The 14,013-nt window shown below is 50.8% G+C and overlaps 24 non-coding genes across 24 annotated transcripts; 13 read left to right on the forward strand and 11 right to left on the reverse strand.

The window, feature by feature from the left end:
• Window positions 1-82: 82 nt before the first annotated feature.
• trnal-cag (transfer RNA leucine (anticodon CAG)) lies at window positions 83-165 on the reverse strand. Its single transcript has one exon. It is a non-coding gene; the product is annotated as a tRNA-Leu (tRNA).
• Window positions 166-1,276: 1,111 nt separating this feature from the next.
• On the forward strand, window positions 1,277-1,350 carry trnam-cau (transfer RNA methionine (anticodon CAU)). The gene has a single exon. It is a non-coding gene; the product is annotated as a tRNA-Met (tRNA).
• Window positions 1,351-1,442: 92 nt separating this feature from the next.
• trnae-cuc (transfer RNA glutamic acid (anticodon CUC)) lies at window positions 1,443-1,514 on the forward strand. Its single transcript has one exon. It is a non-coding gene; the product is annotated as a tRNA-Glu (tRNA).
• Window positions 1,515-2,034: 520 nt separating this feature from the next.
• trnal-cag (transfer RNA leucine (anticodon CAG)) lies at window positions 2,035-2,117 on the reverse strand. Its single transcript has one exon. It is a non-coding gene; the product is annotated as a tRNA-Leu (tRNA).
• Window positions 2,118-3,228: 1,111 nt separating this feature from the next.
• Window positions 3,229-3,302, forward strand: trnam-cau (transfer RNA methionine (anticodon CAU)). Its single transcript has one exon. It is a non-coding gene; the product is annotated as a tRNA-Met (tRNA).
• A 1,342-nt stretch (window positions 3,303-4,644) lies between these two features.
• trnam-cau (transfer RNA methionine (anticodon CAU)) lies at window positions 4,645-4,718 on the forward strand. Its single transcript has one exon. It is a non-coding gene; the product is annotated as a tRNA-Met (tRNA).
• A 410-nt stretch (window positions 4,719-5,128) lies between these two features.
• trnar-acg (transfer RNA arginine (anticodon ACG)) lies at window positions 5,129-5,201 on the reverse strand. Its single transcript has one exon. It is a non-coding gene; the product is annotated as a tRNA-Arg (tRNA).
• Window positions 5,202-5,404: 203 nt separating this feature from the next.
• Window positions 5,405-5,487, reverse strand: trnal-cag (transfer RNA leucine (anticodon CAG)). The gene has a single exon. It is a non-coding gene; the product is annotated as a tRNA-Leu (tRNA).
• Window positions 5,488-6,598: 1,111 nt separating this feature from the next.
• On the forward strand, window positions 6,599-6,672 carry trnam-cau (transfer RNA methionine (anticodon CAU)). Its single transcript has one exon. It is a non-coding gene; the product is annotated as a tRNA-Met (tRNA).
• Window positions 6,673-6,764: 92 nt separating this feature from the next.
• Window positions 6,765-6,836, forward strand: trnae-cuc (transfer RNA glutamic acid (anticodon CUC)). The gene has a single exon. It is a non-coding gene; the product is annotated as a tRNA-Glu (tRNA).
• A 248-nt stretch (window positions 6,837-7,084) lies between these two features.
• On the reverse strand, window positions 7,085-7,157 carry trnar-acg (transfer RNA arginine (anticodon ACG)). Its single transcript has one exon. It is a non-coding gene; the product is annotated as a tRNA-Arg (tRNA).
• Window positions 7,158-8,014: 857 nt separating this feature from the next.
• On the forward strand, window positions 8,015-8,088 carry trnam-cau (transfer RNA methionine (anticodon CAU)). Its single transcript has one exon. It is a non-coding gene; the product is annotated as a tRNA-Met (tRNA).
• A 92-nt stretch (window positions 8,089-8,180) lies between these two features.
• Window positions 8,181-8,252, forward strand: trnae-cuc (transfer RNA glutamic acid (anticodon CUC)). The gene has a single exon. It is a non-coding gene; the product is annotated as a tRNA-Glu (tRNA).
• Window positions 8,253-8,498: 246 nt separating this feature from the next.
• trnar-acg (transfer RNA arginine (anticodon ACG)) lies at window positions 8,499-8,571 on the reverse strand. Its single transcript has one exon. It is a non-coding gene; the product is annotated as a tRNA-Arg (tRNA).
• Window positions 8,572-8,699: 128 nt separating this feature from the next.
• trnal-cag (transfer RNA leucine (anticodon CAG)) lies at window positions 8,700-8,782 on the reverse strand. The gene has a single exon. It is a non-coding gene; the product is annotated as a tRNA-Leu (tRNA).
• A 1,111-nt stretch (window positions 8,783-9,893) lies between these two features.
• Window positions 9,894-9,967, forward strand: trnam-cau (transfer RNA methionine (anticodon CAU)). Its single transcript has one exon. It is a non-coding gene; the product is annotated as a tRNA-Met (tRNA).
• A 92-nt stretch (window positions 9,968-10,059) lies between these two features.
• On the forward strand, window positions 10,060-10,131 carry trnae-cuc (transfer RNA glutamic acid (anticodon CUC)). Its single transcript has one exon. It is a non-coding gene; the product is annotated as a tRNA-Glu (tRNA).
• Window positions 10,132-10,379: 248 nt separating this feature from the next.
• On the reverse strand, window positions 10,380-10,452 carry trnar-acg (transfer RNA arginine (anticodon ACG)). Its single transcript has one exon. It is a non-coding gene; the product is annotated as a tRNA-Arg (tRNA).
• Window positions 10,453-11,309: 857 nt separating this feature from the next.
• trnam-cau (transfer RNA methionine (anticodon CAU)) lies at window positions 11,310-11,383 on the forward strand. Its single transcript has one exon. It is a non-coding gene; the product is annotated as a tRNA-Met (tRNA).
• Window positions 11,384-11,795: 412 nt separating this feature from the next.
• Window positions 11,796-11,868, reverse strand: trnar-acg (transfer RNA arginine (anticodon ACG)). The gene has a single exon. It is a non-coding gene; the product is annotated as a tRNA-Arg (tRNA).
• An 857-nt stretch (window positions 11,869-12,725) lies between these two features.
• Window positions 12,726-12,799, forward strand: trnam-cau (transfer RNA methionine (anticodon CAU)). Its single transcript has one exon. It is a non-coding gene; the product is annotated as a tRNA-Met (tRNA).
• Window positions 12,800-12,891: 92 nt separating this feature from the next.
• Window positions 12,892-12,963, forward strand: trnae-cuc (transfer RNA glutamic acid (anticodon CUC)). Its single transcript has one exon. It is a non-coding gene; the product is annotated as a tRNA-Glu (tRNA).
• Window positions 12,964-13,209: 246 nt separating this feature from the next.
• trnar-acg (transfer RNA arginine (anticodon ACG)) lies at window positions 13,210-13,282 on the reverse strand. The gene has a single exon. It is a non-coding gene; the product is annotated as a tRNA-Arg (tRNA).
• Window positions 13,283-13,410: 128 nt separating this feature from the next.
• On the reverse strand, window positions 13,411-13,493 carry trnal-cag (transfer RNA leucine (anticodon CAG)). Its single transcript has one exon. It is a non-coding gene; the product is annotated as a tRNA-Leu (tRNA).
• Window positions 13,494-14,013: the final 520 nt, after the last annotated feature.

Genomic DNA, 14,013 nt, shown 5'->3' on the forward strand with positions numbered 1-14,013 from the left:
TCTCCTGCCTTCTTTGAAAAGTACGCTCCCTCGAAAGAAACCACAATACACAGCACGGGGGGCTCCAACAAGGGCAATAGAATGTCAGAAGTGGGATTCGAACCAACGCCTCCAGAGGAGACTGCGACCTAAACGCAGCGCCTTAGACCGCTCGGCCATCCTGACGACTGCAGCGGTCACGAGCGAGTCGTTTTTGGTCCTAGGCGAATGTGTCGGTATAACTTTTGGAACGACTCACGGTTTTATTTCCTTCATGTAGCTCATCTTTAATTCTTATTTATTTCTTCACAACCGCCTTGAAATGGTGATGAATGTGGATTTCTCGAAATGAGGAACAATGTGCCCGAAGCCTTTCATTTGCCAAAAGCACACAGCCCGTCTCCATTTGCCCTGTAACGGATGCCTGTCAAAGTGGTTTTGCATACAACGATCCGTTCCCCCTTTCTCATACTGTATTAGAACTGGGTCACAAAAAGGAATAGCCATTCCCGTTCTACATGAACCCGCAATGAAAATACTTGCTCAAATGCGGATGGATGCCATCATTGCAATATAACGAAAAAGCGCCATCTCTGTACGTTTCACTGCCGCTTTATGGTTCACAGTTGCCTTCTAATGTAGACAACTCTTAACCATACGGCGGTGACATCCTTAAAAGAACCGGTGGTATTGTGTCTCGAGCACACAAGGCAAACAAGGGATTCTTCAAGAGGTGAGTGCGAAGTACAGTTTACTGCCACAGGCAATGGCAGCAGAGCTTGTTCTTTAACAGATTCTAATACGTGGAACACGTCACCAGCTTACATTGGACAGTCTTTCAACTGTAGAACAATTAAAGTTTTCCCTTTGATAATGTGGCTAAAGACGAGCCAAACACGTGATCACTGAGTAACTGGGACTTTGCATTGTGGATATGTAACGTTATTCCATTAATCTGTCAGCTGTGTCAAATGTGTCTAATGTAAGTGTTTATTTATCATGGGTTTTATCTAGACTGAGAGCATGTGCGCCAAGATCGTCCAGCAACGGCAGGCGTGCCATTCTCGACACCATTTAAAAGACGATAGGAACCCTGGGCATGACATAGCACCTCTGTGTCTCATTGAAGTTATTTCTGTATTTGTAACCAATTAAGAATGAGAAGGTCCTCAGTGTGGGTAGCCAGAGTGCAAGAAGCCCAGTCGTGCTCTCCTCGCAGGAGTTTCCTCGCTGGTGGCGCACAAAATGCCACGCAACCAGACGCAAGGGGCCACCCAGGCACCATCGGTCTGGGCGTGCCTCGTTGGCACAGTTAGGCAGCGCGTCAGTCTCATAATCTGAAGGTCGTGAGTTTGAGCCTCACACGGGGCAGGGTGACTTTTTGTCGCCTACTTTGAGACTTGAGACCCATTTCCCATCCGCACAGTGTGCCGGGCATCCACGGTCTGAGAGTCAGCGTGCCCTCCCTGGTGGTCTAGTGGCTAGGATTCGGCGCTCTCACCGCCGCGGCCCGGGTTCGATTCCCGGTCAGGGAACGCTCTTTTGACGTGCGCTTGCCTTTTTCACCGGCCGGGTTATGCGCAAAGCTGGCTTCGAAGGCAAGGTTCGCAGCACCTCCAAGAGGCAAAGCTCCACTGCCTCCGGGCTAATTTGCCTGCCTGCAGTCCTGCGCTCCGCCATCTGAGCAATCAGAGCCTGGCGTGCGTCCTCTGCTCTACTGAGGCATGTTGACGCAGGACAGCAGACACCCAACGTGTGGGAGGAAGGAGTAAAAGCACCATCGAGCCAGCCAGGAGTCGAACCTAGAATCTTCTGATCCGTAGTCATCCGTTATCCATTGCGCCACTGGCCCAACGCCAGGGCCTTGGGCAGTCATGCTTGCAGAAGACAGCTGGATTCTGGAGGCCGGCATGCACAGCTGCCAGACCTCATCTCTACCAAAATGGGAAACCGGGTGGTCCCCCGCGTGCCTGTCTCCTGCCTTTTTTGAAAAGTACGCTCCCTCGAAAGAAACCACAATACACAGCACGGGGGGCTCCAACAAGGGCAATAGAATGTCAGAAGTGGGATTCGAACCCACGCCTCCAGAGGAGACTGCGACCTGAACGCAGCGCCTTAGACCGCTCGGCCATCCTGACGACCGCAGCGGTCACGAGCGAGTCGTTTTTGCTCCTCTGCGAATGTGTCGGTATAACTTTTGGAACGACTCACGGTTTTATTTCCTTCATGTAGCTCATCTTTAATTCTTATTTATTTCTTCACAACCGCCTTGAAATGGTGATGAATGTGGATTTCTCGAAATGAGGAACAATGTGCCCGAAGCCTTTCATTTGCCAAAAGCACACAGCCCGTCTCCATTTGCCCTGTAACGGATGCCTGTCAAAGTGGTTTTGCATACAACAATCCGTTCCCCCTTTCTCATACTGTATTAGAACTGGGTCACAAAAAGGAATAGCCATTCCCGTTCTACATGAACCAGCAATGAAAATACTTGCTCAAATGCGGATGGATGCCATCATTGCAATATAACGAAAAAGCGCCATCTCTGTACGTTTCACTGCCGCTTTATGGTTCACAGTTGCCTTCTAATGTAGACAACTCTTAACCCTACGGCGGTGACATCCTTAAAAGAACCGGTGGTATTGTGTCTCGAGCACACAAGGCAAACAAGGGATTCTTCAAGAGGTGAGTGCGAAGTACAGTTTACTGCCACAGGCAATGGCAGCAGAGCTTGTTCTTTAACAGATTCTAATACGTGGAACACGTCACCAGCTTACATTGGACAGTCTTTCAACTGTAGCACAATTAAAGTTTTCCCTTTGATAATGTGGCTAAAGACGAGCCAAACACGTGATCACTGAGTAACTGGGACTTTGCATTGTGGATATGTAACGTTATTCCATTAATCTGTCAGCTGTGTCAAATGTGTCTAATGTAAGTGTTTATTTATCATGGGTTTTATCTAGACTGAGAGCACGTGCGCCAAGATCGTCCAGCAACGGCAGGCGTGCCATTCTCGACACCATTTAAAAGACGATAGGAACCCTGGGCATGACATAGCCCCTCTGTGTCTCATTGAAGTTATTTCTGTATTTGTAACCAATTAAGAATGAGAAGGTCCTCAGTGTGGGTAGCCAGAGTGCAAGAAGCCCAGTCGTGCTCTCCTCGCAGGAGTTTCCTCGCTGGTGGCGCACAAAATGCCACGCAACCAGACGCAAGGGGCCACCCAGGCACCATCGGTCTGGGCGTGCCTCGTTGGCGCAGTTAGGCAGCGCGTCAGTCTCATAATCTGAAGGTCGTGAGTTCGAGCCTCACACGGGGCAGGGTGACTTTTTGTCGCCTACTTTGAGACTTAAGACCCATTTCCCATCCGCACAGTGTGCCCGGCATCCACGGTCTGAGAGTCAGCGTGCCCTCCCTGGTGGTCTAGTGGCTAGGATTCGGCGCTCTCACCGCCGCGGCCCGGGTTAGATTCCCGGTCAGGGAATGCTCTTTTGACGTGCGCTTGCCTTTTTCACTTGCCGGGTTATGCGCAAAGCTGGCTTCGAAGGCAAGGTTCGCAGCACCTCCAAGAGGCAAAGCTCCACTGCCTCCGGGCTAATTTGTCTGCCTGCAGTCCTGCGCTCCGCCATCTGAGCAATCAGAGCCTGGCGTGCGTCCTCTGCTCTACTGAGGCATGTTGACGCAGGACAGCAGGCACACCCAACGTGTGGGAGGAAGGAGTAAAAGCACCATCGAGCCAGCCAGGAGTCGAACCTAGAATCTTCTGATCCGTAGTCAGACGCGTTATCCATTGCGCCACTGGCCAAACGCCAACGATCCGTTCCCCCTTTCTCATACTGTATTAGAACTGGGTCACAAAAAGGAATAGCCATTCCCGTTCTACATGAACCCGCAATGAAAATACTTGCTCAAATGCGGATGTATGCCATCATTGCAATATAACGAAAAAGCGCCATCTCTGTACGTTTCACTGCCGCTTTATGGTTCACAGTTGCCTTCTAATGTAGACAACTCTTAACCATACGGCGGTGACATCCTTAAAAGAACCGGTGGTATTGTGTCTCGAGCACACAAGGCAAACAAGGGATTCTTCAAGAGGTGAGTGCGAAGTACAGTTTACTGCCACAGGCAATGGCAGCAGAGCTTGTTCTTTAACAGATTCTAATACGTGGAACACGTCACCAGCTTACATTGGACAGTCTTTCAACTGTAGCACAATTAAAGTTTTCCCTTTGATAATGTGGCTAAAGACGAGCCAAACACGTGATCACTGAGTAACTGGGACTTTGCATTGTGGATATGTAACGTTATTCCATTAATCTGTCAGCTGTGTCAAATGTGTCTAATGTAAGTGTTTATTTATCATGGGTTTTATCTAGACTGAGAGCACGTGCGCCAAGATCGTCCAGCAACGGCAGGCGTGCCATTCTCGACACCATTTAAAAGACGATAGGAACCCTGGGCATGACATAGCCCCTCTGTGTCTCATTGAAGTTATTTCTGTATTTGTAACCAGTTAAGAATGAGAAGGTCCTCAGTGTGGGTAGCCAGAGTGCAAGAAGCCCAGTCGTGCTCTCCTCGCAGGAGTTTCCCCGCTGGTGGCGCACAAAATGCCACGCAACCAGACGCAAGGGGCCACCCAGGCACCATCGGTCTGGGCGTGCCTCGTTGGCGCAGTTAGGCAGCGCGTAAGTCTCATAATCTGAAGGTCGTGAGTTCGAGCCTCACACGGGGCAGGGTGACTTTTTGTCGTCTACTTTGAGACTTAAGATCCATTTCCCATCCGCACAGTGTGCCGGGCATCCACGGTCTGAGTGTCAGCGTGCCCTCCCTGGTGGTCTAGTGGCTAGGATTCGGCGCTCTCACTGCCGCGGCCCGGGTTCGATTCCCGGTCAGGGAACGCTCTTTTGACGTGCGCTTGCCTTTTTCACCGGCCGGGTTATGCGCAAAGCTGGCTTCAAAGGCAAGGTTCGCAGCACCTCCAAGAGGCAAAGCTCCACTGCCTCCGGGCTAATTTGCCTGCCTGCAGTCCTGCGCTCCGCCATCTGAGCAATCAGAGCCTGGCGTGCCTCCTCTGCTCTACTGAGGCATGTTGACGCAGGACAGCAGACACCCAACGTGTGGGAGGAAGGAGTAAAAGCACCATCGAGCCAGCCAGGAGTCGAACCTAGAATCTTCTGATCCGTAGTCAAACGCGTTATCCATTGCGCCACTGGCCCAACGCCAGGGCCTTGGGCAGTCATGCTTGCAGAAGACAGCTGGATTCTGGAGGCCGGCATGCACAGCTACCAGACCTCATCTCTACCAAAATGGGAAACCGGGTGGTCCCCCGCGTGCCTGTCTCCTGCCTTCTTTGAAAAGTACGCTCCCTCGAAAGAAACCACAATACACAGCACGGGGGGCTCCAACAAGGGCAATAGAATGTCAGAAGTGGGATTCGAACCCACGCCTCCAGAGGAGACTTCGACCTGAACGCAGCGCCTTAGACCGCTCGGCCATCCTGACGACCGCAGCGGTCACGAGCGAGTCGTTTTTGCTCCTCGGCGAATGTGTCGGTATAACTTTTGGAACGACTCACGGTTTTATTTCCTTCATGTAGCTCATCTTTAATTCTTATTTATTTCTTCACAACCGCCTTGAAATGGTGATGAATGTGGATTTCTCGAAATGAGGAACAATGTGCCCGAAGCCTTTCATTTGCCAAAAGCACACAGCCCGTCTCCATTTGCCCTGTAACGGATGCCTGTCAAAGTGGTTTTGCATACAACGATCCGTTCCCCCTTTCTCATACTGTATTAGAACTGGGTCACAAAAAGGAATAGCCATTCCCGTTCTACATGAACCCGCAATGAAAATACTTGCTCAAATGCGGATGGATGCCATCATTGCAATATAACGAAAAAGCGCCATCTCTGTACGTTTCACTGCCGCTTTATGGTTCACAGTTGCCTTCTAATGTAGACAACTCTTAACCATACGGCGGTGACATCCTTAAAAGAACCGGTGGTATTGTGTCTCGAGCACACAAGGCAAACAAGGGATTCTTCAAGAGGTGAGTGCGAAGTACAGTTTACTGCCACAGGCAATGGCAGCAGAGCTTGTTCTTTAACAGATTCTAATACGTGGAACACGTCACCAGCTTACATTGGACAGTCTTTCAACTGTAGCACAATTAAAGTTTTCCCTTTGATAATGTGGCTAAAGACGAGCCAAACACGTGATCACTGAGTAACTGGGACTTTGCATTGTGGATATGTAACGTTATTCCATTAATCTGTCAGCTGTGTCAAATGTGTCTAATGTAAGTGTTTATTTATCATGGGTTTTATCTAGACTGAGAGCACGTGCGCCAAGATCGTCCAGCAACAGCAGGCGTGCCATTCTCGACACCATTTAAAAGACGATAGGAACCCTGGGCATGACATAGCCCCTCTGTGTCTCATTGAAGTTATTTCTGTATTTGTAACCAATTAAGAATGAGAAGGTCCTCAGTGTGGGTAGCCAGAGTGCAAGAAGCCCAGTCGTGCTCTCCTCGCAGGAGTTTCCTCGCTGGTGGCGCACAAAATGCCACGCAACCAGACTCAAGGGGCCACCCAGGCACCATCGGTCTGGGCGTGCCTCGTTGGCGCAGTTAGGCAGCGCGTCAGTCTCATAATCTGAAGGTCGTGAGTTCGAGCCTCACACGGGGCAGGGTGACTTTTTGTCGCCTACTTTGAGACTTAAGACCCATTTCCCATCCGCACAGTGTGCCGGGCATCCACGGTCTGAGAGTCAGCGTGCCCTCCCTGGTGGTCTAGTGGCTAGGATTCGGCGCTCTCACCGCCGCGGCCCGGGTTCGATTCCCGGTCAGGGAATGCTTTTTTGACGTGCGCTTGCCTTTTTCACTTGCCGGGTTATGCGCAAAGCTGGCTTCGAAGGCAAGGTTCGCAGCACCTCCAAGAGGCAAAGCTCCACTGCCTCCGGGCTAATTTGTCTGCCTGCAGTCCTGCGCTCCGCCATCTGAGCAATCAGAGCCTGGCGTGCGTCCTCTGCTCTACTGAGGCATGTTGACGCAGGACAGCAGGCACACCCAACGTGTGGGAGGAAGGAGTAAAAGCACCATCGAGCCAGCCAGGAGTCGAACCTAGAATCTTCTGATCCGTAGTCAGACGCGTTATCCATTGCGCCACTGGCCCAACGCCAACGATCCGTTCCCCCTTTCTCATACTGTATTAGAACTGGGTCACAAAAAGGAATAGCCATTCCCGTTCTACATGAACCCGCAATGAAAATACTTGCTCAAATGCGGATGGATGCCATCATTGCAATATAACGAAAAAGCGCCATCTCTGTACGTTTCACTGCCGCTTTATGGTTCACAGTTGCCTTCTAATGTAGACAACTCTTAACCATACGGCGGTGACATCCTTAAAAGAACCGGTGGTATTGTGTCTCGAGCACACAAGGCAAACAAGGGATTCTTCAAGAGGTGAGTGCGAAGTACAGTTTACTGCCACAGGCAATGGCAGCAGAGCTTGTTCTTTAACAGATTCTAATACGTGGAACACGTCACCAGCTTACATTGGACAGTCTTTCAACTGTAGCACAATTAAAGTTTTCCCTTTGATAATGTGGCTAAAGACGAGCCAAACACGTGATCACTGAGTAACTGGGACTTTGCATTGTGGATATGTAACGTTATTCCATTAATCTGTCAGCTGTGTCAAATGTGTCTAATGTAAGTGTTTATTTATCATGGGTTTTATCTAGACTGAGAGCACGTGCGCCAAGATCGTCCAGCAACGGCAGGCGTGCCATTCTCGACACCATTTAAAAGACGATAGGAACCCTGGGCATGACATAGCCCCTCTGTGTCTCATTGAAGTTATTTCTGTATTTGTAACCAATTAAGAATGAGAAGGTCCTCAGTGTGGGTAGCCAGAGTGCAAGAAGCCCAGTCGTGCTCTCCTCGCAGGAGTTTCCTCGCTGGTGGCGCACAAAATGCCACGCAACCAGACGCAAGGGGCCACCCAGGCACCATCGGTCTGGGCGTGCCTCGTTGGCGCAGTTAGGCAGCGCGTCAGTATCATAATCTGAAGGTCGTGAGTTCGAGCCTCACACGGGGCAGGGTGACTTTTTGTCGCCTACTTTGAGACTTAAGACCCATTTCCCATCCGCACAGTGTGCCGGGCATCCACGGTCTGAGAGTCAGCGTGCCCTCCCTGGTGGTCTAGTGGCTAGGATTCGGCGCTCTCACCGCCGCGGCCCGGGTTCGATTCCCGGTCAGGGAATGCTCTTTTGACGTGCGCTTGCCTTTTTCACTTGCCGGGTTATGCGCAAAGCTGGCTTCGAAGGCAAGGTTCGCAGCACCTCCAAGAGGCAAAGCTCCACTGCCTCCGGGCTAATTTGTCTGCCTGCAGTCCTGCGCTCCGCCATCTGAGCAATCAGAGCCTGGCGTGCGTCCTCTGCTCTACTGAGGCATGTTGACGCAGGACAGCAGACACCCAACATGTGGGAGGAAGGAGTAAAAGCACCATCGAGCCAGCCAGGAGTCGAACCTAGAATCTTCTGATCCGTAGTCAGACGCGTTATCCATTGCGCCACTGGCCCAACGCCAGGGCCTTGGGCAGTCATGCTTGCAGAAGACAGCTGGATTCTGGAGGCCGGCATGCACAGCTGCCAGACCTCATCTCTACCAAAATGGGAAACCGGGTGGGGCTCCAACAAGGCCAATAGAATGTCAGAAGTGGGATTCAAACCCACGCCTCCAGAGGAGACTGCGACCTGAACGCAGCGCCTTAGACCGCTCGGCCATCCTGACGACCGCAGCGGTCACGAGCGAGTCGTTTTTGCTCCTCGGCGAATGTGTCGGTATAACTTTTGGAACGACTCACGGTTTTATTTCCTTCATGTAGCTCATCTTTAATTCTTATTTATTTCTTCACAACCGCCTTGAAATGGTGATGAATGTGGATTTCTCAAAATGAGGAACAATGTGCCCGAAGCCTTTCATTTGCCAAAAGCACACAGCCCGTCTCCATTTGCCCTGTAACGGATGCCTGTCAAAGTGGTTTTGCATACAACGATCCGTTCCCCCTTTCTCATACTGTATTAGAACTGGGTCACAAAAAGGAATAGCCATTCCCGTTCTACATGAACCCGCAATGAAAATACTTGCTCAAATGCGGATGGATGCCATCATTGCAATATAACGAAAAAGCGCCATCTCTGTACGTTTCACTGCCGCTTTATGGTTCACAGTTGCCTTCTAATGTAGACAACTCTTAACCATACGGCGGTGACATCCTTAAAAGAACCGGTGGTATTGTGTCTCGAGCACACAAGGCAAACAAGGGATTCTTCAAGAGGTGAGTGCGAAGTACAGTTTACTGCCACAGGCAATGGCAGCAGAGCTTGTTCTTTAACAGATTCTAATACGTGGAACACGTCACCAGCTTACATTGGACAGTCTTTCAACTGTAGCACAATTAAAGTTTTCCCTTTGATAATGTGGCTAAAGACGAGCCAAACACGTGATCACTGAGTAACTGGGACTTTGCATTGTGGATATGTAACGTTATTCCATTAATCTGTCAGCTGTGTCAAATGTGTCTAATGTAAGTGTTTATTTATCATGGGTTTTATCTAGACTGAGAGCACGTGTGCCAAGATCGTCCAGCAACAGCAGGCGTGCCATTCTCGACACCATTTAAAAGACGATAGGAACCCTGGGCATGACATAGCCCCTCTGTGTCTCATTGAAGTTATTTCTGTATTTGTAACCAATTAAGAATGAGAAGGTCCTCAGTGTGGGTAGCCAGAGTGCAAGAAGCCGAGTCGTGCTCTCCTCGCAGGAGTTTCCTCGCTGGTGGCGCACAAAATGCCACGCAACCAGACACAAGGGGCCACCCAGGCACCATCAGTCTGGGCGTGCCTCGTTGGCGCAGTTAGGCAGCGCGTCAGTTTCATAATCTGAAAGTCGTGAGTTCGAGCCTCACACGGGGCAGGGTGACTTTTTGTCGCCTACTTTGAGACTTAAGACCCATTTCCCATCCGCACAGTGTGCCGGGCATCCACGGTCTGAGAGTCAGCGTGCCCTCCCTGGTGGTCTAGTGGCTAGGATTCGGCGCTCTCACCGCCGCGGCCCGGGTTCGATTCCCGGTCAGGGAATGCTCTTTTGACGTGCGCTTGCCTTTTTCACTTGCCGGGTTATGCGCAAAGCTGGCTTCGAAGGCAAGGTTCGCAGCACCTCCAAGAGGCAAAGCTCCACTGCCTCCGGGCTAATTTGTCTGCCTGCAGTCCTGCGCTCCGCCATCTGAGCAATCAGAGCCTGGCGTGCATCCACTGCTCTACTGAGGCATGTTGACGCAGGACAGCAGGCACACCCAACGTGTGGGAGGAAGGAGTAAAAGCACCATCGAGCCAGCCAGGAGTCGAACCTAGAATCTTCTGATCCGTAGTCAGACGCGTTATCCATTGTGCCACTGGCCCAACGCCAACGATCCGTTCCCCCTTTCTCATACTGTATTAGAACTGGGTCACAAAAAGGAATAGCCATTCCCGTTCTACATGAACCTGCAATGAAAATACTTGCTCAAATGCGGATGGATGCCATCATTGCAATATAACGAAAAAGCGCCATCTCTGTACGTTTCACTGCCGCTTTATGGTTCACAGTTGCCTTCTAATGTAGACAACTCTTAACCATACGGCGGTGACATCCTTAAAAGAACCGGTGGTATTGTGTCTCGAGCACACAAGGCAAACAAGGGATTCTTCAAGAGGTGAGTGCGAAGTACAGTTTACTGCCACAGGCAATGGCAGCAGAGCTTGTTCTTTAACAGATTCTAATACGTGGAACACGTCACCAGCTTACATTGGACAGTCTTTCAACTGTAGCACAATTAAAGTTTTCCCTTTGATAATGTGGCTAAAGACGAGCCAAACACGTGATCACTGAGTAACTGGGACTTTGCATTGTGGATATGTAACGTTATTCCATTAATCTGTCAGCTGTGTCAAATGTGTCTAATGTAAGTGTTTATTTATCATGGGTTTTATCTAGACTGAGAGCACGTGCGCCAAGATCGTCCAGCAACAGCAGGCGTGCCATTCTCGACACCATTTAAAAGACGATAGGAACCCTGGGCATGACATAGCCCCTCTGTGTCTCATTGAAGTTATTTCTGTATTTGTAACCAATTAAGAATGAGAAGGTCCTCAGTGTGGGTAGCCAGAGTGCAAGAAGCCGAGTCGTGCTCTCCTCGCAGGAGTTTCCTCGCTGGTGGCGCACAAAATGCCACGCAACCAGATGCAAGGGGCCACCCAGGCACCATCAGTCTGGGCGTGCCTCGTTGGCGCAGTTAGGCAGCGCGTCAGTCTCATAATCTGAAGGTCGTGAGTTCGAGCCTCACACGGGGCAGGGTGACTTTTTGTCGCCTACTTTGAGACTTAAGACCCATTTCCCATCCGCACAGTGTGCCGGGCATCCACGGTCTGAGAGTCAGCGTGCCCTCCCTGGTGGTCTAGTGGCTAGGATTCGGCGCTCTCACCGCCGCGGCCCCGGTTCGATTCCCGGTCAGGGAATGCTTTTTTGACGTGCGCTTGCCTTTTTCACTTGCCGGGTTATGCGCAAAGCTGGCTTCGAAGGCAAGGTTCGCAGCACCTCCAAGAGGCAAAGCTCCACTGCCTCCGGGCTAATTTGTCTGCCTGCAGTCCTGCGCTCCGCCATCTGAGCAATCAGAGCCTGGCGTGCGTCCTCTGCTCTACTGAGGCATGTTGACGCAGGACAGCAGGCACACCCAACGTGTGGGAGGAAGGAGTAAAAGCACCATCGAGCCAGCCAGGAGTCGAACCTAGAATCTTCTGATCCGTAGTCAGACGCGTTATCCATTGCGCCACTGGCCCAACGCCAACGATCCGTTCCCCCTTTCTCATACTGTATTAGAACTGGGTCACAAAAAGGAATAGCCATTCCCGTTCTACATGAACCCGCAATGAAAATACTTGCTCAAATGCGGATGGATGCCATCATTGCAATATAACGAAAAAGCGCCATCTCTGTACGTTTCACTGCCGCTTTATGGTTCACAGTTGCCTTCTAATGTAGACAACTCTTAACCATACGGCGGTGACATCCTTAAAAGAACCGGTGGTATTGTGTCTCGAGCACACAAGGCAAACAAGGGATTCTTCAAGAGGTGAGTGCGAAGTACAGTTTACTGCCACAGGCAATGGCAGCAGAGCTTGTTCTTTAACAGATTCTAATACGTGGAACACGTCACCAGCTTACATTGGACAGTCTTTCAACTGTAGCACAATTAAAGTTTTCCCTTTGATAATGTGGCTAAAGACGAGCCAAACACGTGATCACTGAGTAACTGGGACTTTGCATTGTGGATATGTAACGTTATTCCATTAATCTGTCAGCTGTGTCAAATGTGTCTAATGTAAGTGTTTATTTATCATGGGTTTTATCTAGACTGAGAGCACGTGCGCCAAGATCGTCCAGCAACGGCAGGCGTGCCATTCTCGACACCATTTAAAAGACGATAGGAACCCTGGGCATGACATAGCCCCTCTGTGTCTCATTGAAGTTATTTCTGTATTTGTAACCAATTAAGAATGAGAAGGTCCTCAGTGTGGGTAGCCAGAGTGCAAGAAGCCCAGTCGTGCTCTCCTCGCAGGAGTTTCCTCGCTGGTGGCGCACAAAATGCCACGCAACCAGACTCAAGGGGCCACCCAGGCACCATCGGTCTGGGCGTGCCTCGTTGGCGCAGTTAGGCAGCGCGTCAGTCTCATAATCTGAAGGTCGTGAGTTCGAGCCTCACACGGGGCAGGGTGACTTTTTGTCGCCTACTTTGAGACTTAAGACCCATTTCCCATCCGCACAGTGTGCCGGGCATCCACGGTCTGAGAGTCAGCGTGCCCTCCCTGGTGGTCTAGTGGCTAGGATTCGGCGCTCTCACCGCCGCGGCCCGGGTTCGATTCCCGGTCAGGGAATGCTTTTTTGACGTGCGCTTGCCTTTTTCACTTGCCGGGTTATGCGCAAAGCTGGCTTCGAAGGCAAGGTTCGCAGCACCTCCAAGAGGCAAAGCTCCACTGCCTCCGGGCTAATTTGTCTGCCTGCAGTCCTGCGCTCCGCCATCTGAGCAATCAGAGCCTGGCGTGCGTCCTCTGCTCTACTGAGGCATGTTGACGCAGGACAGCAGACACCCAACGTGTGGGAGGAAGGAGTAAAAGCACCATCGAGCCAGCCAGGAGTCGAACCTAGAATCTTCTGATCCGTAGTCAGACGCGTTATCCATTGCGCCACTGGCCCAACGCCAGGGCCTTGGGCAGTCATGCTTGCAGAAGACAGCTGGATTCTGGAGGCCGGCATGCACAGCTGCCAGACCTCATCTCTACCAAAATGGGAAACCGGGTGGGGCTCCAAAAAGGGCAATAGAATGTCAGAAGTGGGATTCGAACCCACGCCTCCAGAGGAGACTGCGACCTGAACGCAGCGCCTTAGACCGCTCGGCCATCCTGACGACCGCAGCGGTTACGAGCGAGTCGTTTTTGCTCCTCGGCAAATGTGTCGGTATAACTTTTGGAACGACTCGCGGTTTTATTTCCTTCATGTAGCTCATCTTTAATTCTTATTTATTTCTTCACAACCGCCTTGAAATGGTGATGAATGTGGATTTCTCGAAATGAGGAACAATGTGCCCGAAGCCTTTCATTTGCCAAAAGCACACAGCCCGTCTCCATTTGCCCTGTAACGGATGCCTGTCAAAGTGGTTTTGCATACAACGATCCGTTCCCCCTTTCTCATACTGTATTAGAACTGGGTCACAAAAAGGAATAGCCATTCCCGTTCTACATGAACCCGCAATGAAAATACTTGCTCAAATGCGGATGGATGCCATCATTGCAATATAACGAAAAAGCGCCATCTCTGTACGTTTCACTGCCGCTTTATGGTTCACAGTTGCCTTCTAATGTAGACAACTCTTAACCATACGGCGGTGACATCCCTAAAAGAACCGGTGGTATTGTGTCTCGAGCACA

This window comes from Paramisgurnus dabryanus, chromosome 13, assembly GCF_030506205.2.
Source record: "Paramisgurnus dabryanus chromosome 13, PD_genome_1.1, whole genome shotgun sequence".
Classification (NCBI taxonomy): domain Eukaryota; kingdom Metazoa; phylum Chordata; class Actinopteri; order Cypriniformes; family Cobitidae; genus Paramisgurnus; species Paramisgurnus dabryanus.